This window comes from Pimephales promelas, chromosome 10, assembly GCF_988280905.1.
Source record: "Pimephales promelas chromosome 10, fPimPro1.hap1.1, whole genome shotgun sequence".
NCBI classification, from domain to species: Eukaryota; Metazoa; Chordata; class Actinopteri; order Cypriniformes; family Leuciscidae; genus Pimephales; species Pimephales promelas.
Genome location: NC_142778.1, coordinates 3,975,018 through 3,986,659, shown reverse-complemented (window position 1 = coordinate 3,986,659; position 11,642 = coordinate 3,975,018).

Below are 11,642 nucleotides of genomic sequence, written 5' to 3'. Positions count from 1 at the left end.
GATTCTGATAAAGGGCCATGAGACTTAGACCTGAGTGCAAAAATGGAGGCTCTAGCCCCTTCCAGAGCTGAGATATCGAAACTCAAAAATTCAGCCCGAAAAAAAAAACGACAGTGGTACCCCTTACGTTTTTTTTTTTTGGGCGAAAAATTAAGTTTCTCCAATCTTCCCAAAACTCTGGATTCTGATAGAGGGCCATGAGACTTAGACCTGAGTGCAAAAATGGAGGCTCTAGCCCCTTCCGGAGCTGAGATATCGAAACTCAAAAATTCGGCCCGAAAAAAAAACGACAGTGGTACCCCTTACGTTTTTTTTTTTGGGCGAAAAATGAAGTTTCTCCAATCTTCCCAAAACTCTGGATTCTGATAGAGGGTCATGAGACTTAGACCTGAGTGCAAAAATGGAGGCTCTAGCCCCTTCCGGAGCTGAGATATCGAAACTCAAAAATTCGGCCCGAAAAAAAAACGACAGTGGTACCCCTTACGTTTTTTTTTTTGGGGCGAAAAATTAAGTTTCTCCAATCTTCCCAAAACTCTGGATTCTGATAGAGGGTCATGAGACTTAGACCTGAGTGCAAAAATGGAGGCTCTAGCCCCTTCCGGAGCTGAGATATCGAAACTCAAAAATTCGGCCCGAAAAAAAAAACGACAGTGGTACCCCTTACGTTTTTTTTTTTTGGGCGAAAAATTAAGTTTCTCCAATCTTCCCAAAACTCTGGATTATGATAGAGGGTCATGAGACTTAGACCTGAGTGCAAAAATGGAGGCTCTAGCCCCTTCCGGAGCTGAGATATCGAAACTCAAAAATTCGGCCCGAAAAAAAAACGACAGTGGTACCCCTTACGTTTTTTTTTTTGGGCGAAAAATTAAGTTTCTCCAATCTTCCCAAAACTCTGGATTCTGATAGAGGGCCATGAGACTTAGACCTGAGTGCAAAAATGGAGGCTCTAGCCCCTTCCAGAGCTGAGATATCGAAACTCAAAAATTCGGCCCGAAAAAAAAACGACAGTGGTACCCCTTACGTTTTTTTTTTTGGGCGAAAAATTAAGTTTCTCCAATCTTCCCAAAACTCTGGATTCTGATAGAGGGCCATGAGACTTAGACCTGAGTGCAAAAATGGAGGCTCTAGCCCCTTCCGGAGCTGAGATATCGAAACTCAAAAATTCGGCCCGAAAAAAAAACGACAGTGGTACCCCTTACGTTTTTTTTTTTGGGCGAAAAATTAAGTTTCTCCAATCTTCCCAAAACTCTGGATTCTGATAGAGGGTCATGAGACTTAGACCTGAGTGCAAAAATGGAGGCTCTAGCCCCTTCCGGAGCTGAGATATCGAAACTCAAAAATTCGGCCCGAAAAAAAAACGACAGTGGTACCCCTTACGTTTTTTTTTTTTGGGCGAAAAATTAAGTTTCTCCAATCTTCCCAAAACTCTGGATTCTGATAGAGGGTCATGAGACTTAGACCTGAGTGCAAAAATGGAGGCTCTAGCCCCTTCCAGAGCTGAGATATCGAAACTCAAAAATTCGGCCCGAAAAAAAAACGACAGTGGTACCCCTTACGTTTTTTTTTTTTGGGCGAAAAATTAAGTTTCTCCAATCTTCCCAAAACTCTGGATTCTGATAGAGGGCCATGAGACTTAGACCTGAGTGCAAAAATGGAGGCTCTAGCCCCTTCCGGAGCTGAGATATCGAAACTCAAAAATTCGGCCCGAAAAAAAAACGACAGTGGTACCCCTTACGTTTTTTTTTTTTGGGCGAAAAATTAAGTTTCTCCAATCTTCCCAAAACTCTGGATTCTGATAGAGGGTCATGAGACTTAGACCTGAGTGCAAAAATGGAGGCTCTAGCCCCTTCCAGAGCTGAGATATCGAAACTCAAAAATTCGGCCCGAAAAAAAAACGACAGTGGTACCCCTTACGGTTTTTTTTTTTTGGGCGAAAAATTAAGTTTCTCCAATCTTCCCAAAACTCTGGATTCTGATAGAGGGCCATGAGACTTAGACCTGAGTGCAAAAATGGAGGCTCTAGCCCCTTCCGGAGCTGAGATATCGAAACTCAAAAATTCGGCCCGAAAAAAAAACGACAGTGGTACCCCTTACGTTTTTTTTTGGGGGCGAAAAATTAAGTTTCTCCAATCTTCCCAAAACTCTGGATTCTGATAAAGGGCCATGAGACTTAGACCTGAGTGCAAAAATGGAGGCTCTAGCCCCTTCCAGAGCTGAGATATCGAAACTCAAAAATTCGGCCCGAAAAAAAAACGACAGTGGTACCCCTTACGTTTTTTTTTTTGGGCGAAAAATTAAGTTTCTCCAATCTTCCCAAAACTCTGGATTCTGATAGAGGGCCATGAGACTTAGACCTGAGTGCAAAAATGGAGGCTCTACCCCTTTCCGGAGCTGAGATATCGAAACTCAAAAATTCGGCCCGAAAAAAAAACGACAGTGGTACCCCTTACGTTTTTTTTTTTTGGGCGAAAAATTAAGTTTCTCCAATCTTCCCAAAACTCTGGATTCTGATAGAGGGTCATGAGACTTAGACCTGAGTGCAAAAATGGAGGCTCTAGCCCCTTCCAGAGCTGAGATATCGAAACTCAAAAATTCGGCCCGAAAAAAAAACGACAGTGGTACCCCTTACGTTTTTTTTTTTTGGGCGAAAAATTAAGTTTCTCCAATCTTCCCAAAACTCTGGATTCTGATAGAGGGCCATGAGACTTAGACCTGAGTGCAAAAATGGAGGCTCTAGCCCCTTCCGGAGCTGAGATATCGAAACTCAAAAATTCGGCCCGAAAAAAAAACGACAGTGGTACCCCTTACGTTTTTTTTTTTTGGGCGAAAAATTAAGTTTCTCCAATCTTCCCAAAACTCTGGATTATGATAGAGGGTCATGAGACTTAGACCTGAGTGCAAAAATGGAGGCTCTAGCCCCTTCCGGAGCTGAGATATCGAAACTCAAAAATTCGGCCCGAAAAAAAAACGACAGTGGTACCCCTTACGTTTTTTTTTTGGGCGAAAAATTAAGTTTCGCCAATCTTCCCAAAACTCTGGATTCTGATAGAGGGCCATGAGACTTAGACCTGAGTGCAAAAATGGAGGCTCTAGCCCCTTCCAGAGCTGAGATATCGAAACTCAAAAATTCGGCCCGAAAAAAAAACGACAGTGGTACCCCTTACGTTTTTTTTTTGGGGCGAAAAATTAAGTTTCTCCAATCTTCCCAAAACTCTGGATTCTGATAGAGGGCCATGAGACTTAGACCTGAGTGCAAAAATGGACGCTCTAGGCCCTTCCGGAGCTGAGATATCGAAACTCAAAAATTGGGCCCGAAAAAAAAAACGACAGTGGTACCCCTTACGTTTTTTTTTTTGGGCGAAAAATGAAGTTTCTCCAATCTTCCCAAAACTCTGGATTCTGATAGAGGGCCATGAGACTTAGACCTGAGTGCAAAAATGGAGGCTCTAGCCCCTTCCGGAGCTGAGATATCGAAACTCAAAAATTCGGCCCGAAAAAAAAACGACAGTGGTACCCCTTACGTTTTTTTTTTTTGGGCGAAAAATTAAGTTTCTCCAATCTTCCCAAAACTCTGGATTCTGATAGAGGGCCATGAGACTTAGACCTGAGTGCAAAAATGGAGGCTCTAGCCCCTTCCAGAGCTGAGATATCGAAACTCAAAAATTCGGCCCGAAAAAAAAAACGACAGTGGTACCCCATACGTTTTTTTTTTTGGGCGAAAAATTAAGTTTCTCCAATCTTCCCAAAACTCTGGATTCTGATAGAGGGCCATGAGACTTAGACCTGAGTGCAAAAATGGAGGCTCTAGCCCCTTCCGGAGCTGAGATATCGAAACTCAAAAATTCGGCCCGAAAAAAAAAACGACAGTGGTACCCCTTACGTTTTTTTTTGGGGGCGAAAAATTAAGTTTCTCCAATCTTCCCAAAACTCTGGATTCTGATAAAGGGCCATGAGACTTAGACCTGAGTGCAAAAATGGAGGCTCTAGCCCCTTCCAGAGCTGAGATATCGAAACTCAAAAATTCGGCCCGAAAAAAAAACGACAGTGGTACCCCTTACGTTTTTTTTTTTGGGCGAAAAATTAAGTTTCTCCAATCTTCCCAAAACTCTGGATTATGATAGAGGGTCATGAGACTTAGACCTGAGTGCAAAAATGGAGGCTCTAGCCCCTTCCGGAGCTGAGATATCGAAACTCAAAAATTCGGCCCGAAAAAAAAACGACAGTGGTACCCCTTACGTTTTTTTTTTGGGCGAAAAATTAAGTTTCGCCAATCTTCCCAAAACTCTGGATTCTGATAGAGGGCCATGAGACTTAGACCTGAGTGCAAAAATGGAGGCTCTAGCCCCTTCCAGAGCTGAGATATCGAAACTCAAAAATTCGGCCCGAAAAAAAAACGACAGTGGTACCCCTTACGTTTTTTTTTTGGGGCGAAAAATAAGTTTCTCCAATCTTCCCAAAACTCTGGATTCTGATAGAGGGCCATGAGATTTAGACCTGAGTGCAAAAATGGACGCTCTAGGCCCTTCCAGAGCTGAGATATCGAAACTCAAAAATTGGGCCCGAAAAAAAAAACGACAGTGGTACCCCTTACGTTTTTTTTTTGGGCGAAAAATGAAGTTTCTCCAATCTTCCCAAAACTCTGGATTCTGATAGAGGGCCATGAGACTTAGACCTGAGTGCAAAAATGGAGGCTCTAGCCCCTTCCGGAGCTGAGATATCGAAACTCAAAAATTCGGCCCGAAAAAAAAACGACAGTGGTACGTACCCCTTACGTTTTTTTTTTGGGGCGAAAAATTAAGTTTCTCCAATCTTCCCAAAACTCTGGATTCTGATAGAGGGCCATGAGACTTAGACCTGAGTGCAAAAATGGAGGCTCTAGCCCCTTCCGGAGCTGAGATATCGAAACTCAAAAATTCGGCCCGAAAAAAAAACGACAGTGGTAACCCTTACGTTTTTTTTGGGGGGGCGAAAAATTAAGTTTCTCCAATCTTCCCAAAACTCTGGATTCTGATAGAGGGCCATGAGACTTAGACCTGAGTGCAAAAATGGAGGCTCTAGCCCCTTCCGGAGCTGAGATATCGAAACTCAAAAATTCGACCCGAAAAAAAAACGACAGTGGTACCCCTTACGTTTTTTTTTTGGGGCGAAAAATTAAGTTTCTCCAATCTTCCCAAAACTCTGGATTCTGATAGAGGGCCATGAGACTTAGACCTGAGTGCAAAAATGGAGGCTCTAGCCCCTTCCGGAGCTGAGATATCGAAACTCAAAAATTCGGCCCGAAAAAAAAACGACAGTGGTACCCCTTACGTTTTTTTTTTTGGGGCGAAAAATTAAGTTTCTCCAATCTTCCCAAAACTCTGGATTCTGATAATGGGCCATGAGACTTAGACCTGAGTGCAAAAATGGAGGCTCTAGCCCCTTCCAGAGCTGAGATATCGAAACTCAAAAATTCGGCCTGAAAAAAAAACGACAGTGGTACCCCTTACGTTTTTTTTTTTGGGCGAAAAATTAAGTTTCTCCAATCTTCCAAAAACTCTGGATTCTGATAAAGGGCCATGAGACTTAGACCTGAGTGCAAAAATGGAGGCTCTAGCCCCTTCCAGAGCTGAGATATCGAAACTCAAAAATTCGGCCCGAAAAAAAAAACGACAGTGGTACCCCTTACGTTTTTTTTTTTGGGCGAAAAATTAAGTTTCTCCAATCTTCCCAAAACTCTGGATTCTGATAGAGGGCCATGAGACTTAGACCTGAGTGCAAAAATGGAGGCTCTAGCCCCTTCCGGAGCTGAGATATCGAAACTAAAAAATTCGGCCCGAAAAAAAAACGACAGTGGTACCCCTTACGTTTTTTTTTTTTGGCCGAAAAATTAAGTTTCTCCAATCTTCCCAAAACTCTGGATTCTGATAGAGGGCCATGAGACTTAGACCTGAGTGCAAAAATGGACGCTCTAGGCCCTTCCGGAGCTGAGATATCGAAACTCAAAAATTCGGCCCGAAAAAAAAAACGACAGTGGTACCCTTTACGTTTTTTTTTTTGGGCGAAAAATTAAGTTTCTCCAATCTTCCCAAAACTCTGGATTCTGATAGAGGGCCATGAGACTTAGACCTGAGTGCAAAAATGGAGGCTCTAGCCCCTTCCAGAGCTGAGATATCGAAACTCAAAAATTCGGCCTGAAAAAAAAACGACAGTGGTACCCCTTACGTTTTTTTTTTTGGGCGAAAAATTAAGTTTCTCCAATCTTCCCAAAACTCTGGATTCTGATAAAGGGCCATGAGACTTAGACCTGAGTGCAAAAATGGAGGCTCTAGCCCTTTCCGGAGCTGAGATATCGAAACTCAAAAATTCGGCCCGAAAAAAAAACGACAGTGGTACCCCTTACGTTTTTTTTTTGGGCGAAAAATGAAGTTTCTCCAATCTTCCCAAAACTCTGGATTCTGATAGAGGGTCATGAGACTTAGACCTGAGTGCAAAAATGGAGGCTCTAGCCCCTTCCGGAGCTGAGATATCGAAACTCAAAAATTCGGCCCGAAAAAAAAACGACAGTGGTACCCCTTACGTTTTTTTTTTTGGGCGAAAAATTAAGTTTCTCCAATCTTCCCAAAACTCTGGATTCTGATAGAGGGTCATGAGACTTAGACCTGAGTGCAAAAATGGAGGCTCTAGCCCCTTCCGGAGCTGAGATATCGAAACTCAAAAATTCGGCCCGAAAAAAAAACGACAGTGGTACCCCTTACGTTTTTTTTTTTTGGCGAAAAATTAAGTTTCTCCAATCTTCCCAAAACTCTGGATTATGATAGAGGGTCATGAGACTTAGACCTGAGTGCAAAAATGGAGGCTCTAGCCCCTTCCGGAGCTGAGATATCGAAACTCAAAAATTCGGCCCGAAAAAAAAACGACAGTGGTACCCCTTACGTTTTTTTTTTTGGGCGAAAAATTAAGTTTCGCCAATCTTCCCAAAACTCTGGATTCTGATAGAGGGCCATGAGACTTAGACCTGAGTGCAAAAATGGAGGCTCTAGCCCCTTCCAGAGCTGAGATATCGAAACTCAAAAATTCGGCCCGAAAAAAAAACGACAGTGGTACCCCTTACGTTTTTTTTTTTTGGGCGAAAAATTAAGTTTCGCCAATCTTCCCAAAACTCTGGATTCTGATAGAGGGCCATGAGACTTAGACCTGAGTGCAAAAATGGAGGCTCTAGCCCCTTCCAGAGCTGAGATATCGAAACTCAAAAATTCGGCCCGAAAAAAAAACGACAGTGGTACCCCTTACGTTTTTTTTTTGGGGCGAAAAATTAAGTTTCTCCAATCTTCCCAAAACTCTGGATTCTGATAGAGGGCCATGAGATTTAGACCTGAGTGCAAAAATGGACGCTCTAGGCCCTTCCAGAGCTGAGATATCGAAACTCAAAAATTGGGCCCGAAAAAAAAAACGACAGTGGTACCCCTTACGTTTTTTTTTTGGGCGAAAAATGAAGTTTCTCCAATCTTCCCAAAACTCTGGATTCTGATAGAGGGCCATGAGACTTAGACCTGAGTGCAAAAATGGAGGCTCTAGCCCCTTCCGGAGCTGAGATATCGAAACTCAAAAATTCGGCCCGAAAAAAAAACGACAGTGGTACCCCTTACGTTTTTTTTTTGGGGCGAAAAATTAAGTTTCTCCAATCTTCCCAAAACTCTGGATTCTGATAGAGGGCCATGAGACTTAGACCTGAGTGCAAAAATGGAGGCTCTAGCCCCTTCCGGAGCTGACATATCGAAACTCAAAAATTCGACCCGAAAAAAAAACGACAGTGGTACCCCTTACGTTTTTTTTTTGGGGCGAAAAATTAAGTTTCTCCAATCTTCCCAAAACTCTGGATTCTGATAGAGGGCCATGAGACTTAGACCTGAGTGCAAAAATGGAGGCTCTAGCCCCTTCCGGAGCTGAGATATCGAAACTCAAAAATTCGGCCCGAAAAAAAAACGACAGTGGTACCCCTTACGTTTTTTTTTTTGGGGCGAAAAATTAAGTTTCTCCAATCTTCCCAAAACTCTGGATTCTGATAATGGGCCATGAGACTTAGACCTGAGTGCAAAAATGGAGGCTCTAGCCCCTTCCAGAGCTGAGATATCGAAACTCAAAAATTCGGCCCGAAAAAAAAACGACAGTGGTACCCCTTACGTTTTTTTTTTGGGGCGAAAAATTAAGTTTCTCCAATCTTCCCAAAACTCTGGATTCTGATAGAGGGCCATGAGATTTAGACCTGAGTGCAAAAATGGACGCTCTAGGCCCTTCCAGAGCTGAGATATCGAAACTCAAAAATTCGGCCCGAAAAAAAAAACGACAGTGGTACCCCTTACGTTTTTTTTTTTGGGCGAAAAATTAAGTTTCTCCAATCTTCCCAAAACTCTGGATTCTGATAGAGGGCCATGAGACTTAGACCTGAGTGCAAAAATGGAGGCTCTAGCCCCTTCCGGAGCTGAGATATCGAAACTCAAAAATTCGGCCCGAAAAAAAAACGACAGTGGTACCCCTTACGTTTTTTTTTTGGGGCGAAAAATTAAGTTTCTCCAATCTTCCCAAAACTCTGGATTCTGATAGAGGGCCATGAGACTTAGACCTGAGTGCAAAAATGGAGGCTCTAGCCCCTTCCGGAGCTGAGATATCGAAACTCAAAAATTCGGCCCGAAAAAAAAACGACAGTGGTAACCCTTACGTTTTTTTTTTTGGGGGCGAAAAATTTAGTTTCTCCAATCTTCCCAAAACTCTGGATTCTGATAGAGGGCCATGAGACTTAGACCTGAGTGCAAAAATGGAGGCTCTAGCCCCTTCCGGAGCTGAGATATCGAAACTCAAAAATTCGACCCGAAAAAAAAATGACAGTGGTACCCCTTACGTTTTTTTTTGGGGGCGAAAAATTAAGTTTCTCCAATCTTCCCAAAACTCTGGATTCTGATAGAGGGCCATGAGACTTAGACCTGAGTGCAAAAATTGAGGCTCTAGCCCCTTCCGGAGCTGAGATATCGAAACTCAAAAATTCGGCCCGAAAAAAAAACGACAGTGGTACCCCTTACGTTTTTTTTGGGTGGCGAAAAATTAAGTTTCTCCAATCTTCCCAAAACTCTGGATTCTGATAATGGGCCATGAGACTTAGACCTGAGTGCAAAAATGGAGGCTCTAGCCCCTTCCAGAGCTGAGATATCGAAACTAAAAAATTCGGCCCGAAAAAAAAACGACAGTGGTACCCCTTACGTTTTTTTTGGGTGGCGAAAAATTAAGTTTCTCCAATCTTCCCAAAACTCTGGATTCTGATAAAGGGCCATGAGACTTAGACCTGAGTGCAAAAATGGAGGCTCTAGCCCCTTCCAGAGCTGAGATATCGAAACTCAAAAATTCGGCCCGAAAAAAAAAACGACAGTGGTACCCCTTACGTTTTTTTTTTTTGGGCGAAAAATTAAGTTTCTCCAATCTTCCCAAAACTCTGGATTCTGATAGAGGGCCATGAGACTTAGACCTGAGTGCAAAAATGGAGGCTCTAGCCCCTTCCGGAGCTGAGATATCGAAACTCAAAAATTCGGCCCGAAAAAAAAACGACAGTGGTACCCCTTACGTTTTTTTTTTTGGGCGAAAAATGAAGTTTCTCCAATCTTCCCAAAACTCTGGATTCTGATAGAGGGTCATGAGACTTAGACCTGAGTGCAAAAATGGAGGCTCTAGCCCCTTCCGGAGCTGAGATATCGAAACTCAAAAATTCGGCCCGAAAAAAAAACGACAGTGGTACCCCTTACGTTTTTTTTTTTGGGGCGAAAAATTAAGTTTCTCCAATCTTCCCAAAACTCTGGATTCTGATAGAGGGTCATGAGACTTAGACCTGAGTGCAAAAATGGAGGCTCTAGCCCCTTCCGGAGCTGAGATATCGAAACTCAAAAATTCGGCCCGAAAAAAAAAACGACAGTGGTACCCCTTACGTTTTTTTTTTTTGGGCGAAAAATTAAGTTTCTCCAATCTTCCCAAAACTCTGGATTATGATAGAGGGTCATGAGACTTAGACCTGAGTGCAAAAATGGAGGCTCTAGCCCCTTCCGGAGCTGAGATATCGAAACTCAAAAATTCGGCCCGAAAAAAAAACGACAGTGGTACCCCTTACGTTTTTTTTTTTGGGCGAAAAATTAAGTTTCTCCAATCTTCCCAAAACTCTGGATTCTGATAGAGGGCCATGAGACTTAGACCTGAGTGCAAAAATGGAGGCTCTAGCCCCTTCCAGAGCTGAGATATCGAAACTCAAAAATTCGGCCCGAAAAAAAAACGACAGTGGTACCCCTTACGTTTTTTTTTTTGGGCGAAAAATTAAGTTTCTCCAATCTTCCCAAAACTCTGGATTCTGATAGAGGGCCATGAGACTTAGACCTGAGTGCAAAAATGGAGGCTCTAGCCCCTTCCGGAGCTGAGATATCGAAACTCAAAAATTCGGCCCGAAAAAAAAACGACAGTGGTACCCCTTACGTTTTTTTTTTTGGGGCGAAAAATGAAGTTTCTCCAATCTTCCCAAAACTCTGGATTCTGATAGAGGGTCATGAGACTTAGACCTGAGTGCAAAAATGGAGGCTCTAGCCCCTTCCGGAGCTGAGATATCGAAACTAAAAAATTCGGCCCGAAAAAAAAACGACAGTGGTACCCCTTACGTTTTTTTTTTTGGGGCGAAAAATTAAGTTTCTCCAATCTTCCCAAAACTCTGGATTCTGATAGAGGGTCATGAGACTTAGACCTGAGTGCAAAAATGGAGGCTCTAGCCCCTTCCGGAGCTGAGATATCGAAACTCAAAAATTCGGCCCGAAAAAAAAACGACAGTGGTACCCCTTACGTTTTTTTTTTTGGGCGAAAAATTAAGTTTCTCCAATCTTCCCAAAACTCTGGATTATGATAGAGGGTCATGAGACTTAGACCTGAGTGCAAAAATGGAGGCTCTAGCCCCTTCCGGAGCTGAGATATCGAAACTCAAAAATTCGGCCCGAAAAAAAAAACGACAGTGGTACCCCTTACGTTTTTTTTTTGGGCGAAAAATTAAGTTTCGCCAATCTTCCCAAAACTCTGGATTCTGATAGAGGGCCATGAGACTTAGACCTGAGTGCAAAAATGGAGGCTCTAGCCCCTTCCAGAGCTGAGATATCGAAACTCAAAAATTCGGCCCGAAAAAAAAACGACAGTGGTACCCCTTACGTTTTTTTTTTGGGGCGAAAAATTAAGTTTCTCCAATCTTCCCAAAACTCTGGATTCTGATAGAGGGCCATGAGACTTAGACCTGAGTGCAAAAATGGAGGCTCTAGCCCCTTCCGGAGCTGAGATATCGAAACTCAAAAATTCGGCCCGAAAAAAAAACTACAGTGGTACCCCTTACGTTTTTTTTTTTGGGCGAAAAATTAAGTTTCTCCAATCTTCCCAAAACTCTGGATTCTGATAGAGGGCCATGAGACTTAGACCTGAGTGCAAAAATGGAGGCTCTAGCCCCTTCCAGAGCTGAGATATCGAAACTCAAAAATTCGGCCCGAAAAAAAAAACGACAGTGGTACCCCTTACGTTTTTTTTTTGGGCGAAAAATTAAGTTTCTCCAATCTTCCCCAAACTCTGGATTCTGATAGAGGGCCATGAGACTTAGACCTGAGTGC